The sequence below is a fragment of the Tupaia chinensis genome, unplaced genomic scaffold (assembly GCF_000334495.1).
Source record: "Tupaia chinensis unplaced genomic scaffold, TupChi_1.0 Scaffold143814_1, whole genome shotgun sequence".
In the NCBI taxonomy this organism is placed as follows: domain Eukaryota; kingdom Metazoa; phylum Chordata; class Mammalia; order Scandentia; family Tupaiidae; genus Tupaia; species Tupaia belangeri.
The window spans coordinates 89,864-105,106 of record NW_006203664.1 but is presented as its reverse complement, the minus strand read 5'-3'; the positions used below and the strand labels follow the sequence as shown (position 1 = coordinate 105,106).

General features: G+C 45.9%; 1 pseudogene; it reads right to left on the bottom strand.

Annotated features, from left to right (window-relative positions):
* LOC102480969 (myosin regulatory light polypeptide 9-like) overlaps positions 1-15,243 on the bottom strand; it is a 30,264-nt pseudogene that overhangs the window by 1,215 nt on the left and 13,806 nt on the right.

Sequence of the window (15,243 nt, the reverse complement as noted above, 5' to 3'; positions counted from 1 at the left end):
CTGGTCTCACATGTAATCAACCACAGTTTGAGTCCCAGACCCGGTGGCTTAAATTCATGCTGGGTACGTGTGCATGCGTGCCCAAGATCCTAAGAGGAGAATGGAGGAGAAGGGATTGCGGTGTGGCCATCCCCCCAGTGGGTGATTTCTTGCTTTCTGTCTCTGTCTCTGTCTCTGTCTTTCTGGTGAGCACACACACCCTATAGCAAAAACTCTCCAAAACAACAACAACAAAACTTAGTCTCGGCTGCTTTCTTGGCTACTTTTAAATATTAAACATGCTGGAGCTAGCAGGTGGTGTGGTGGTTAAGGTACCAGATCCCCACAAGGTCCACTGCGTTTCAAGTCCTGGACCCAGCAGCTTGAAAATCATGCCAGCACATGTGGACAACTACCCAAAATCCCAAGGGAAGAGTGGAAGAGAAGGAATTGCAACATGCTATCACCCCTGGCCGGTGATTTCTCACTTTCCTTCTTTCCGTCTCTCTCTCTCTGGCAGGCTCACATGCCTTGTGGCAAAAACCTTTAAAAAATAATAATAATAACACCAGGGACATATCCATACGTGCTGAAAAGCCTGAGAGGAGAGTTGCGAAGAAGGGATTACAGTGTGGCCATCTTCCTAGGGGTGATTTCTCACTTCCCCTTTCTCTGTCTCTCTGTCTCTCATGTATGCACATTCTCTACTATAAATTTTAAAAATTATAATATACGTATTCACTACATTTGGTCATCTACTGTAAAGAGAGCTGAAATGGGGCCAGCAGGTGGCATGGTAGTTAAGGACACTGGATTTCCACATGGCTGACCACGGTTCAAGTCCCGGATCTAGCAGCTTACTTTCTTATATTCTCTCTCTTTCTCTCAATCTACCCCTGTCTGGTCAAATTAAAATAAATAAATAAAATGAATAAATAAAAATAAAATTAAATAATTCTTTAAAAAAAAAAAAAGAAAGTCAAAATCAAACTTCTACTCCTGTGAAGCCATTACTGAACCTACATTTGTATGACCAATAGTTTCTTCTTGCAGTGAGTGAGGCATAGCCCCAGAAGTAGTCCAGGCACAACAAGGAACAGAGACACTGTGGATTTCCTGAATATCTGATCAATAGTTACATGCCCGCATTTCAGAACATTTTTACATGATTTATACATTCATTGAACACATGCCTGCTGCATAGCCCTGTGCTGTGGGTGGGTAGCACGGCAACCTCTGCAGTCAGACATGTGTACAAGCCCAGCTCGGTCTCATAGCGGCTGCGTGATCTCAGACAAATGACTTGTCTCTCTGCGTCTCCTCCTCAGTTCCTCATCTATAATAAATGGACATGACATCGTCTACCACTTGGGGCACGAGGAGGGTTAAATGAAAGCCTGCAGACAGCGTGTTACAGATGTTTAATTAATATTTTATGTCCACTTCTCTTTAAGGTGTTTGGTGTCTTGACATACTCTGGAACATTCAGACACAAGACATATATTGTAATGAATTAGTGATACTTGGGCTGGCCTGGACCCTAGTGGTGAGGGGAGCCAAATCCCACATGGCCAGCTGTAGTTCAAATCCTGGCCACAGTGCTTGGGAAGTGCACTGGGCACATACGTGTGTGTCCAAAATCCCAGAAGGATGGGGAAATAAAGAAGGGGCTGCAGCATGGCCAGGCCCACTGGGAGTCTTCTCTCTGTCTCTCTCTCTCTCCCCCTCCCTCTCTGGCAAGCTCGTGTGCTCTATGGCAACCAAAGAAAAAAAGACGTGTTACCAGTAGCATGTATCATAAAAAACAGTTTCTGGGCTGGCAGGTGGCATGGTGGATAAGGACACTGGACTCCCACATGGCCGACCGCGGTTTGAGTCCCAGACCTGGCAGCTTGCTTTCTCACTCTCTCTCTCTCGCTCACTCTGTCTCTCCCTGGTCAAATTAAAATAAATAAATAAAGTTAAATAAAATAATTCTTTTAAAAATAGGGCTTTTTTTAAAAGAATTATTTAACTTTATTTATTCATTCATTTGTTTTTAATTTGACCAGAGAGAGAGAACGAGAGAAAGTGAGAAAGCAAATACCAGGTCTGGGACTCAAACCGTGGTCGGCCATGTGGGAGCGTCCAGTGCCTTAACCACCATGCCACCTGCTGGTCCCCATAAAAAATAATTTCTAAGCAGCTGTTCATGTCAGTATCAACTGAAAAATTTAAAAAGTTCTTCTTAAGGGGCCAGCAGGTGGAATGGTGGTTAAGGCTCTGGACAGTCCCACATGGCCAACCACAGTTTGAGTCCCAGACCTGGTGGCTTGCTTTCTCATGGAGGCTGCCCTCCAACAAGCTGCATCATAACCCCAGGGAGTGAGTGTTCATTAAAGGAGGAGTCCTGGGACCAGCAGATGGCGTAAAGTTTGCATCACTGGACTCCCACGTAGTTGACCACAGTTCGAGTCCCAGACCCGGTGACTTAAACTCACACCAGGTGCATGTGCGTGCATGCCCAAAATCCCAAGAGGAGAATGGAGGAGAGAGGATCGTGGCATGCCCACCCCCACCCCCCGGAGGTGATTTCTCACTTTCTGTCTCTCTCTGTCTGTCTGGTGAACTGTGTGCACCCTATAGCAAAAATTCCTCTTAAAAAAATAAACATTAAAAAAAGGAGGAGTCCCAGGCCCCACCACAAACCTGCTGAATCAGAACTCCAGTGTAAGAGCACTGCACCTTTGAGGGTACTTGCTCTGTCCTATCAGTAGTCTTCCCTTGGGTTTCCACAGGAAACAGAACGTCAATCTAAAATTATCTTTGCACTTGGCCCAGTCTCCTCTGCTGATCTGGTATAAGAATAGCTTTTTGTACTGTGACTGCAAGTTGGCTGAATAGGCCCTTGTACTTTAGGAGGAGAAATTTCTTGCCTCGTTGCTCACCATCACCACTGGCCCTGGCAGCTAGGAGGATAAGGCAGCTTGGATTTCACCCTAGAGGATTAACATTTCACAGGCACATAAAGCCACTTGAAAATCAAGATGAGGCCGGGCACAGTGTGCACCGGGTTGTGTGTGGCCGGTTCGTCTTCTGCCATTTGTTGGAGGTAGAGCTGAGGCTGCCGAATCGGAGGAGGTAGGAGCAGTCAAAAGCCAAACCAACTGCAAGCTGCTCTCCTGGAGGGTGGCGTGCTGACCAGCCCTCTGCTAATCCACTCCGCATGGAGGATTCTCAAGGAGGAACAATGTATCCCCTCCTCTTTCATGTTCTGGGTCTGGGGACCTGAAAACAAAACTGATTAAAAAAGATGAACAGAAGACAAGGAATACAGTTTTTATTGATGTTTATATTTTTACATGTGCAAGAGTATCACCAAAAAGTGACAACTCAAAAACGTGGTTAGGGGCCAGCCAGGGATGTGGAGGTTAAGGCAGCTGTATCACACTTGGATGACTATGTGGTTTGAGTCCTGGATACAGCAGCTTGAAAAACACACCAGGTGCATGTGCATATATTCCAAAATCCCAAGAGGAGAATGGAGAAGATGGGATTGCTGAATGGCCATCCTCCCTGGGCAGTGCTTTTTAAATTTTTTCTCCCTGTCTCTTTTCATCTCTCTTCGTGGAGCACATGTGCCCTTTAGCAAGACCAATTGGCCCTTAAAAAAAAAAAAAAAAAAAAAAAAAAAAAAAAGAAGAAGAAGAAGAAGAAGAAGAGGAGGAAGTGATTAGACCTGGGGGCTTACATACTATTTTAACAAAAAGTGATCAATTATGGAGAAGTAACCAGACCAAGAAAAGAGGATTTCGATTTGTAGGAACAATAAAGCACAGGAAAGTGTCTTGAAAATATGTAGGAGAAACTAATGGAACGTAAGATCTTTATTTTTAATGTTTCAGAGCTCTCATGAGTTTCCCAGTGAGGAACAGAAACAGAAAAAGTAAGAGGGGGAAAAGCACCCTACGGTCGAGTGGGGTCACCCTGCAATCCCTTCTCCTCCATTTCTCCATTTTTGGGGGGATTTGGGGGCATGCATGCACACACACCCAGCATGTTTTTCAAGCCAGCAGGGCTGGGATTTGAACCAAGCGGATAGTCATATGGGAGCTGGCTCCCTTAACCACTAGACCACAGGGCTGGTCCCAATAGTTATGTTAAAAAGGAATATCTATTCAGACTCATTTCAATATGATTCCTCATCACCAGAATTAAGAACTGGTGTCTTCTTTCTAGTACTGAGGGGTATCTTCTGCAAAGGAGAAGTTATGTCCTACTTTTAGGCAGATAAGGGAAGGGCAAAGCATTTTTCCTGCACCTGTTATTTCTTCATTGCCTATAGCCCAAAATAATCCTCTGGCATATTTTGGAGTGGCATGTTCTGTCTTCTTCAAGATCTCCAGAACATCCATCTGGGAAAAGCTGGACAGGGGCTGCTGCGAGCTGACCATTTCAGGCAATTTCTAAGCAACCCCATGCAGAAGAGTGGGCCTGTGCCTCAGTGAGGCTGGCTCTCTCTACTGCATCTGAATTGCTGTAGACTAATTTATGAGAAGCCCTCCGAACCCAGAGGGAGCTATGAGAGCAGGACTGATGAGCCATAGATAGAACAACTCTACAGGAAGATAGACTTGTAATGAAAACCAAGCCTGATAGTGCAAATGACTAAAGATTAAATAATAAGTAACTTTTAAAGAGTTTTATGAAATAGGTCAATGAAACCTGTCTTCAAATACTACCTAATACTGGGATCAGCAATTAGCATAATGGCTATGTCAATGGACTCCTATGTAGTTGACCACAGTTCGAGTCCCGGACCCAGTGGCTTAAACTCACGCCGGTTGCGTGTGCGTGCGTGCCCGAGATCCTAAGAGGAGAATGGAGGAGAAGGGATTGTGGTGTGGCCATCCCCCTGGGGGGTGATTTCTCGCTTCCTATCTCTCTGTCTCTCTGTCTTTCTGGCGAGGGCACGCACCCTATGGCAAAAAACCTCCCTCTCTCCCCCAAAAATACTACCTTGTACTAATACAGAGCCTAATATTCTGCATAAAACATAATGCACAGAGTCCTGCTTGAGAGCTAAGCCAGCGGCCATCTCTGGCACAGTGGTAACGCACCGTTCAAGCAATACCAGATCATACGAAAGGTCATGGGTTTGGTTTCCTGTGGACCTGTACACACCAGCGCTCACGCCCATGATCCTGGCAGGCAGAGAAAGCTGCAGAGAGGGAATCTGGGCATGAGACTTTGTTGAGGGTGTTTTTTCTCTCTCTCTCCTTCTCTGGAGTAATAAATGAACTTAAAATTGTTTTTGTTTTATATTTTCTAATTTACATTTAATTGTCATAAATCTTTATGGCATACGATATGGCTTTTCAAAGCATGTATGCAGTGTGCGATCATCGAATCAGGGATATTAGGGATTGGTGGTGTGCCCATCCCCCTGGGGGGTGATTTCTCGCTTCCTATCTCTCTGTCTCTCTGTCTTTCTGGCGAGGGCACGCACCCTATGGCAAAAAACCTCCCTCTCTCCCCCAAAAATACTACCTTGTACTAATACAGAGCCTAATATTCTGCATAAAACATAATGCACAGAGTCCTGCTTGAGAGCTAAGCCAGCGGCCATCTCTGGCACAGTGGTAACGCACCGTTCAAGCAATACCAGATCATACGAAAGGTCATGGGTTTGGTTTCCTGTGGACCTGTACACACCAGCGCTCACGCCCATGATCCTGGCAGGCAGAGAAAGCTGCAGAGAGGGAATCTGGGCATGAGACTTTGTTGAGGGTGTTTTTTCTCTCTCTCTCCTTCTCTGGAGTAATAAATGAACTTAAAATTGTTTTTGTTTTATATTTTCTAATTTACATTTAATTGTCATAAATCTTTATGGCATACGATATGGCTTTTCAAAGCATGTATGCAGTGTGCGATCATCGAATCAGGGATATTACTATATACTTCATTTTCAACAAAGAAGCTTACATTCTTGTGTCTGTTAATTGTTGTTTTGCTGAGCCCCTCCCATCCCCTTTCCACAATCCACTCCACTCCCATGCAGTCTCTGGCATCTGCATTTGTTCTTCCTACTGTTATATCTTGGAATTTTAAAATTTCTTCCATAGCATGTAGACATATGGTATGTATTGAGTAGGGACATACCGTGTTTGTCTTTCAAAGACTGGCTGAACTTTTTAAAAAGATGTATTTAAAATCTAAGGAGCTCAGTTCAAGGAAAGGATGACGTTCCACTAGAGGGCAGTAGAGTAACTATTAATAGTTTATAAATACGTCTCCGAAGAGCAGAGGAAGAGATTTATAATCAGTTTTTACATTTGTGATGAGACCTGCTTTGAACGAAAACAAAAATCAAACATGATTTTTACCGTAAAGGGTTTGTCTATATTATACAAAAGCTACTCAAGAAGTTTTTGCTTTGTTTTGTTTAACTCTGAATGACATACGTTTTTAAAACGCAAGTGGACGGACTTGGAACAAAACAGAATTGCTTTCTATTAGTTGCTATGTTGTTCTGTTGCTATGTGGAGTAGAAGCTACAAACAAAATCAAGGAGATCACATTTCCTCTGCCTCAGCCTTTGGAAAAGCTTCATATCCCTAAGAGTCCTCATCCCCAGTTGTGCCTGGACCTACCAAGTTTGCGGGAGAGTTTAAAGTGGGAAAGATAATGACAATTATAGCTATCTTTTTTTGAACTCTGAGTCCCATCTGGGCCCTTTACATGGATCATCTTTTTAAGCCCTAAGGCAGCTCTGTGAGTTAGGGACTATTATTATCATCTTCTTTTGACAGATGAGGAAACTAAGGCCCTTAGGGGACTGAGTGCTTGCCTACGGGACAGGGCTCATGAATGACAGAGTTGGGATTCAACACTGGGTAGATCAAATCTAAACCCCAAGTTTGAGCTATACCTAGGCAATTGATGGAAAAGACAAAACTACAGCCTGGGTCTCTCTGTTACAAAGCAGAGTGATTTTAATGTTGAAATTAGACATGTACATGGGCAGCAATGCTGGAAGGCACCTTTGGAGGAGGCTCAGGGGAGGATGCAAAGTGACTGTGCAGAGACAGGTTCATGCCGAGAAACAGAATATTCCTGACCGACCCAGGATGCCCCATACGTGCCCGTTCTGCATGATGCCGGAGTAACCGAGACTGGGGAGAGTTCCTCAACTCCCCCTGACCACCAGAGCCCTGAGACCCACAGACTGATGGGTTTCCCAGGAGAAGCCTACAGAAAATTGCTTCTCGCTTCAGGACACAGTGGGATAGGAAGAAGTTCACCCAAAATCTCCAAATCCCTTAGTCCAAAACTCCCCCAAAATATGAGAATAATTACAATTGTTATCACATAAACACTCACGTGTGGTACCAGGCACCACACTAAGCCTGCTTTGTGTATGAGCCCATTTCATCTCTACAGCAATTCTGTGACATGGGTCCTATGTCCCTGACCTGGGAACTTGGCAGGCTGAACCCTCTCACACAGGCTTCATCAAGGAGTCTTCAAAGTTCAAGAAAATGCCTAAGATGGATCAGCCAGGGGGTGTGGATGTTAACATGCATGGATCCCACATGGCCAATCCTGGGTCCAGTGGCCTGAAAAACAGCCCGAAAGTATGTGTGGGCATGCCCAAAATCCTTAGACGAGAAAGGAGAATGGACTGAGGTGTGGCCATCCGCCCGGGAGTGAATTCTCATTTTCTCTTTCTCTCTCTCTGGTAAGAACATACGCCCTATGTCAAACTAAAAAAAAAAAGAAGAAGAAGAAAATATGTAGGACCAGCAGGTGGTGCAGTAGTTAAGGTGCTAGACTCCTGCATAACTGACTGCTGTTCGAGTTCCAGACCTGGGGCTTGAAAATCACGCTAGGTGTATGTGTGTGCGTGCCCAACATCCTGAGAGGAGAATGGAGGAGAAGAGTCGGCCCTCTGGTGGGAGTGACTTACTCACTTTCCCCTACTCTGTTTCTCTCTCTCTCTCTCTCTCTACCAAGTCCATGTGCCCAGTGGCCAAATAAATAAATAAATAAATAAAACCTAATAGAAAACATAAAAATAAAATGTGTGGGCCAGCAGATGGCATGGTAGTTAAGGTGCTGGACTCCCACACGGATAATCCCAGTTCAAGTCCCAGACCTGGTGGCTTGCTTTCTCACTTTCTCTCTCTTTCTCTTTCTCTCTCTCTTGCTCTCTCTCGGATGAGTGCATGTGTCCTATAGCAAAGTAAAAAAAATAATAACAAACAAAATTTTAAAAAATTATTTAAAAAAGAAAATATGTATAATTTTAAAAACTATATATGGATTTCCACCTTTTTGCACCAAAATAAATTTACACTTTAATTTCATTTTTCCATAAGCTGTTCGTGAAGCTCCCCTCACAAATGAAAATGTGCTGGGTTGGGGACCAGTAGGTGGCGTGGTGGTTAAGGTGCTGGTCACTCCCACATGGCCCACCACGGTTCGAGTCCCAGACCTGGTGGCTTGCCTTCTCACTCCTCCTCCCCCTCTCTCTAGCTCTGTCTCTCTCTGGTCAAATTAAAATAAATAAATGAATAAATCAATAATTCTTTTTTAAAAATGTACTGGGTTGTCGGAAAACTCATGACATATTTTTCTATGTTTTTCTATGCAAAAATGCTTCATGACTTTTCCAACACTCAATATGTCTTACACACGAATTGGTTTTTCTAACTATTCTCCTGCCTTTGAGCTGCACAGCCAATTCTTTTTAAAACGCAACCCAGGGCTGGCAGGTGGCATGGTGGTTAAGGGCACTGGACTCCCACATGACTGACCGCAGTTCAAGTCCTGGACCTGGTGACTTGCATTCTCACTTTCTCTTTCTCTCTCTCTCTGTCCCTCTCTGGTAAAATAAAAATAAGTAAATAAATAAACAAATACATACATACATAAAACTAAATAAAATAATTTTTTTAATTTAAAAACAAAAAACACAACCCAATCCTGAGTAAGCGTGACAGATTGCTCACTTCTCACTTCCAAAACTCCACTAAAATGTCAAGAAAGAAAGACTGTATAAACCCCTACGGGGGATAATAGAAGACAAAATGGATGAGAGATTTCCACAAGCATTTGGAAGATGGAGAGGGGCAGGAACTGATCTGGCAGAGCCAGGAATCACTACCCGGCTCCCTGCAGACAAGGAAACCGCTGAGTGGAAGGTTGGCCTGGCAGAATCTAGACTGAGGATTGAAAGAGACGAGCTCTACTGAAGGTGGGAGCGAGACATGGGACTGAAACGGGCTAGGAGCCTGTGCAGGGACAGATGGACTCCTTCCTCCTTTTACCTTTGAAATTGAACGGTCATCGCTGGCGGCTTTACCCAAGCCCTCTCCATCTCCTGTTGCAAGCAGGTTTAAGGGTTTTCTGAGGCCAGCAGGTGGCATAGTTGTTAAGGCACTGGACTCCTTCGTGACTGATCATGGTTCAAGTCCTGGACCTGATGGCTTTGCAATCACACAGGGCATATGTGCGTGTGTGCCCAAAATCCTGAGAGGAGAATGGAGGAGAAGGGATTGTGACATGGCCATTCTAACCGGGGGTAGTGATTTCTTTCTTTTTTTTTTGGAGAGATTTTCGCTATAGGGCACGTGCGCTCGCCAGACAGACAGAGAGAGACATAGAGACAGAAAGCAAGAAATCACCCCCCAGGGAGGATGGTCACGCCGCAATCCCTTCTCCTCCATTCTCCTCTCGGGATCTTGGGCACGCACGCACACGCGCCTGGCGTGAGTTTTAAGCCACTGGGTCCGGGACGCGAACCGCGGTCAACTACATGGGAGTCCAGCGACATAGCCATTACGCTAACTGCTGTTTCCCAAGAGTAGTGGTGATTTCTCACCTTCCCTCTCACTCTGTCTCTTTCCACCAAGTACACGTGCCCTATGGCAGAAACCTAAAAAAAAAAAAAGATTCTTCTGGATAACTGAATGGCTCCAGAAAAATGATCTCCGTATTCTGACACCTTAGAGTCAAGCCCCAATTAAACAACCAGTTTGCTGACCAGTGACCTTGAAGTAAGTCCTTCCCACAGACAAGCCTCCCCCACTCAGTAAGAGCTCCCATTCATCTTTCTGGTGACTCAGGATTAGACAAGAACGGGCCACCTAGGGTCACCAAGTACTTACGGACAGCCTCCAGCTTGAAAGAGAGCGAGCCAAACAAACAGGGGAAAGGAGCCTAGAGCAAGCGGGGATGATGCAAAGTGCGGGGGAAATGCGAAAGTAAAAGTCTGATCATTCCTTTTCCTCTTAGTTTTTGCTATAGGGTGTGTGCACTTGCCAGAGAGAGAGAGAGTGAGCAATTACCCCCAGGGAGAATGGCCATGCTGTAATCCTTTCTCCTCCATTCTCTTCTTGGGATTTCGGGCATGCACACGGGCCTGGCGTGATATTCAAGTCGCCAAGTCCAAGACTTGAACTGTGCAACCGATCATGTGGGATCTAGCGCCTTAGCCTCGGAGCCACCTGCTGGCCCCTACATGACTTTTTAATATATAAACATGTTTTACTTTGATAAAACATTCACTTTTAAAAGGATAAGATTTTGGTCCAGCCTGGTGGCGCCGTCAGTTATAAACTGCACTGCAGTTCTGGGAGCCCCACGGCTTGTCCCGGGCTAGGATCGCTGTCAGCCTGGACACATGCCCTGTGTGGGAGGTGTGCACCCAAGAGCCTGAAGAGCCAGGGAGCTGGGGAAAGGGGACCATGGTCTGAAGGGACACTGGCGTGTATGCTTTCTCCCCACCCCTTACTTTCCCTTATGCTTACTCTATTATGAATAAAATAAAGCTTTTTTAGAAAGGATGTGCAGGGGCTGGCAGGTGGTGTGGTGGTTAAGGTGCTGGACTCCCATATGGCCAACTGGAGTTAAAGTGCCAGATCGGGAGGCTTGCTTTCTCACTTCCTTCCTCTCACTCTGTCTCTCTCTGGTCAAACTTTAGAATAATAGTAATAACCGATGGAACTAAATACATATTTTCTTAAGGAGGTACATTTTGTTTCCATAAAATTTATATTAAAAATTTATAAGAAGAGGGGACCAGCAGATGGCGTAGTGGTTACCTCACTGGACTCCCACGTAGTACACCACAGTTCAAGTCCTGGACCTGGTGACTTAAAACTCAAACCCAGTAGGTATACATGTGTGCCCAAAATCTTGAGAGGAGAATGGAGGAGAAGGTATTGTGGCATGGCTATCCCCCCTGGGGAGCTGATTTCTCACTTTCTGTCTCTGTCTCTCCTGTGAGAGTACGTAACGCCCTGTAGCCAAAATCTCTTTAAAAAAAAAATGTATAGGAAAAAAATGTCCCATGCGTATGGCAAGTGCAACCTTCTCTTCACATCTGTGACCCAAGCAAGCGCTCATATCTGCAGAGGGGTCTCCGCCAGCCACAGTCCAGGACCACTATTCGGCCGTGACCTTCCCGGGAGGGTCACTGCAGCTCTCTCAGGCTCAGGTCTATCTCACCAACCCCTCCCCACCCTCCAGAGAGGTAGGGCAGGGCTGGAAGGAGAAAACTACACAAAGAGGAGAGCTCTAGGCTCTAGGAGTTCACATATTCACTAAAAGATAGGTGGGTCTAGGTGGTGGCTTAGTGGTAATACAACTGGATCCACATGGAAGAGGTCCTGGGTTCCTGTCCCATGACCTCCCCATGCACACTGGGCCTGTGTGTGCCGTGACCCAGGCCAGCTGAGACTACAGATGGATTGAGGCATAGAAGACCCTTTTAAGGGTGCCTCTCTCTCTCTTTGGAGAAATAAATGGAGAAAAACTATGGGATGAGATGGAGATGGGGGATGGAAGAGGGGAAGGAGGTTTTCTAGAAAGGGAAATTTATCCCGCTAAATTTAGTGCATTCTTTTTCCTAAATTAAAAACACACCTATCATGAAATCCACTGCCCTGAGAGATACTTGATACAGCAACTGTGATGGCCCCTGGCTGAAAATACTCCATTTCTCCTTAGTCACCCTCCTTCAGGTCAGGATAAGCCCACTAGCTAAAATAACAGGAAGAAAGAAACAGATCTCCTTTGGAATGGAATTCTTTGGCTAAAAGCAAAAAATGACAGTGAAGGGGCAGGGGGCAAGAGGACAAGGTTCTGGGCAGAACCTTGTGTTTTTCTCTTGTCCTCCAGGGGGACTCAGGGTAGAGAGAATTAGTCCCTACTGGAGAGTGGGCCTGGTAGAGCGGAGACGCCCAGCTGTGAGGCCAGATCATTATAATAACTGTTAACCCCCTGCAGACTCAAGCTACCAGAGGAGCTGATGACCCCTGCTTTGTGCTTAGTTACACACCAAATCCTATTCCAGTTGCAAAGTGCTTACTCGAGTGATGTAAGTGCCAGGTGATGGCGCAGTGGTAACACCACTGGAGCCCCATGGGAAAGGTGCTGGGCTTGTGTCCTGGGGCCTCCCCAAACGCTTTAGGTACATGAACGTGTGTCTGTGATCAGGGCTGGCTGAGACTGAGGTGAGTCAGAATGTGAAGACTATTGGGGTTCTGCTCTCTCTTTCTCTCTCCCTCAGAGAAATAAGTAAACCATTTTTAAAAAGTGATTGATAGGTCGGCCTGTGGTCTGATGGTTGAGGGAGTGGATCCTATATGGCCAACCATGCAGTTCAAGTCTCAAACCCAGATGGCTTGATAAAAATTCTGGGCACATGTGCATACATGCCCAAAATCCTGAAAAGAGAGAGAAATTAAGGAGAAGGGATTGTGGCGAAACCATTCTCCATGGGGGGTGCCTTATCCCTCTCTATCGTTTCCTCTGGCATACGCACGTACCCTCTGACAAATTAAAAAGAAAGAAAGAGAAAAAAGAGGGACCAGCAGTTAGCGTAATGGCTATGTCACTGGACTCACATGTAGTCAGCTGCGGTTCAAGACCCGGACCTGGTGGCTTAAACTCACACCGGGTGCATGTGCATGCATGCCCAAGATCCCGAGAGGAGAATGGAGGAGAAGGGATTGCAGTGTGGCCACTCCCCTGGGGGGTGCTTTCTCGCTTTCTGTCTCTCTGTCTCTCTCTGTCTTCCTGGCAAGCGCACGCGCCCTATAGCAACAACCTCTTTTTTAAAAAAAAAAGAGAGAGAGAAGAAAGAAGAAAAAGGAAAGAAAGAAAAGGAAGAAAGAAAGAGAAACAAGAAAGAAGAAGAAAAAGAAAGAAAGAAAGAGAAAGGAAGAAAGGAAGAAAGGAAGAAAGGAAGGAAGGAAGGAAGGAAGGAAGGAAGAAAGAAAAGGAAGAAAGAAAGAGAAACAAAAGGAAGAAAGGAAGAAAGGAAGAAAGGAAGAAAGGAAGAAAGGAAGAAAGGAAGAAAGAAAGAAAGAAAGAAAGAAAGAAAGAAAGAAAGAAAGAAGAAAACAATTTATGTAGTCTGGTAAATTGTGTAGCCAAACTTGCCAATGTACAAACTCTTTTTTGGTTTACTTCCTCATGGTGTTGGTGCACATCATGCAGTAGCTATGTAAGAGGGGGTATACATGAGAGGTGATATTTGAGTACTTGTATGTCTGGAATGCTTTTGTTCCACCTTTTTATTTATTTTATTTATTCATCTGTTTATTAGGTTTTTGTCATAGGGCACATGCACTCACCAGGGAGAGCCAGTGAGAAACAGAGGGAAAGTGAGCTATCACTCCCCAGGGGGGTTGGCCATGCTGCAGTCATTTATCCTCTAGTCTCCTCTCAGGATCTTGGGCGTGCATGTGCATGCACCCAGCATGATTTTTAAGCTACTGGGTCCAAGACTCAAACTATGATTGGCCACGTGGGAGTCCAGCACATTAACCACCATGCCACCTGCTGGCTCCTCACCTCCGTATTTTATGGATCGTGTAATCATGATGGTGGAGATGTTTTCACAGACGAGCAAAACAGCCCTGTTCCAGCGCAGTCAGCAGAACCTAGGGCCCAGGATGCGGTGGGAGCAGCCTGAGAAGGCTCTGTCTCTGCCCGCAGGGTGCTCGCGGTGGGTGCTCTTCATTTTCCTGAGCAGCAGTATCAGTCGGCTGCTCTGTGATCCAGCCCCACGCCACGCGGCTAATCCAATCCGCTTAACTACGCTAGGATAGGATCTGCGTGTTTACTCTGCTGGGAGAGGGTTTTATTAATTGGAAAGTACTGCCCCGTTGAACCTCCTGTGGGTCATTGCCAAACCGCAGCAGATTCCCGCAGCGTCTGTGGCCGGCTTCTCTGCACTTCTCCGTTCTAACCTGAATTAGGTGTTCTTTTTTTTTTTCCAATCTCGTGATTACGACTGAAGGGAATGAGACTGGTGGTTTTCCTTGTGACACTAATTAATATCCTTCATCCAAGGCAGTGACAGTGAACTTGGGGGCTGAAACCTGACACTTTTAACTAATCAGGGTTCTGGAGAAGCTAAGTTACAGCGTGTTACCTTCAGCTCCATGTATTAATATCCACTGAATAAACAAAACGCCAAATGGAGCACAGCACAGACCCCCAGGAGCCTTCTCCCCCTGATTCTCAAATTCTCCGCTGATTGGGATTGAAGCAACCTTGGATAAGAAGCTCCCACTGGAAAGAAACCCAGCAGCACCTGAAAGTAAGCACTTCATCTTCAGAAACCTGGGCTGTACCCACAAGTCTACAATAACTCATTCACTCAGCCAGTCCTCCCCGTATTTACTTGGCACCAAGCAACCTGTTGGTGCAGCAGCACAGGCCTTCAAAAATACTTAGGGAGCCTCTACTAGACCCAGGAGGGAGCCGGGCCCTCTTGGCACCCTCAGGGAGTTATAGGCAGTGATAAAGCAGGAGCGGCGAGTGATAGAATAAAGTTCATGATGCCTTGAGACCACAGATGGCGGAGAGGTGTTACCGAAGACCTCCCCCAGGGGAGCGCTGCTTAGACTGAGCTCTGAAAATGAAGCAGGAGGGATTCAAGAGGATGGGGCCAAGGGGACAGTGGAGGACAAGGAGAGTTGGGGTTGGAGACTCACAGCCAGGTTAGGTGGTCTAAGACCACCTTCTTAGGTGGTCCTCTAAGAAAATGTTTATCTCGGGGCCAGCAGTTGGCATAATGCCTATGTCGCTGGACTCCCATGTAGTCGGCCGCAGTTCGAGTCCCAGACCTGGTGGCCGAAACTCACGCCGGGCATGTGTGCGTGCGTGCCCAAGATCCTGAGAGGAGAATGGAGGAGAAGGGATGGCGGTGTGGCCATCCCCCCTGGGGGGTGATTTCTCGCTTTCTGTCTCTCTTTTTCATTCAGT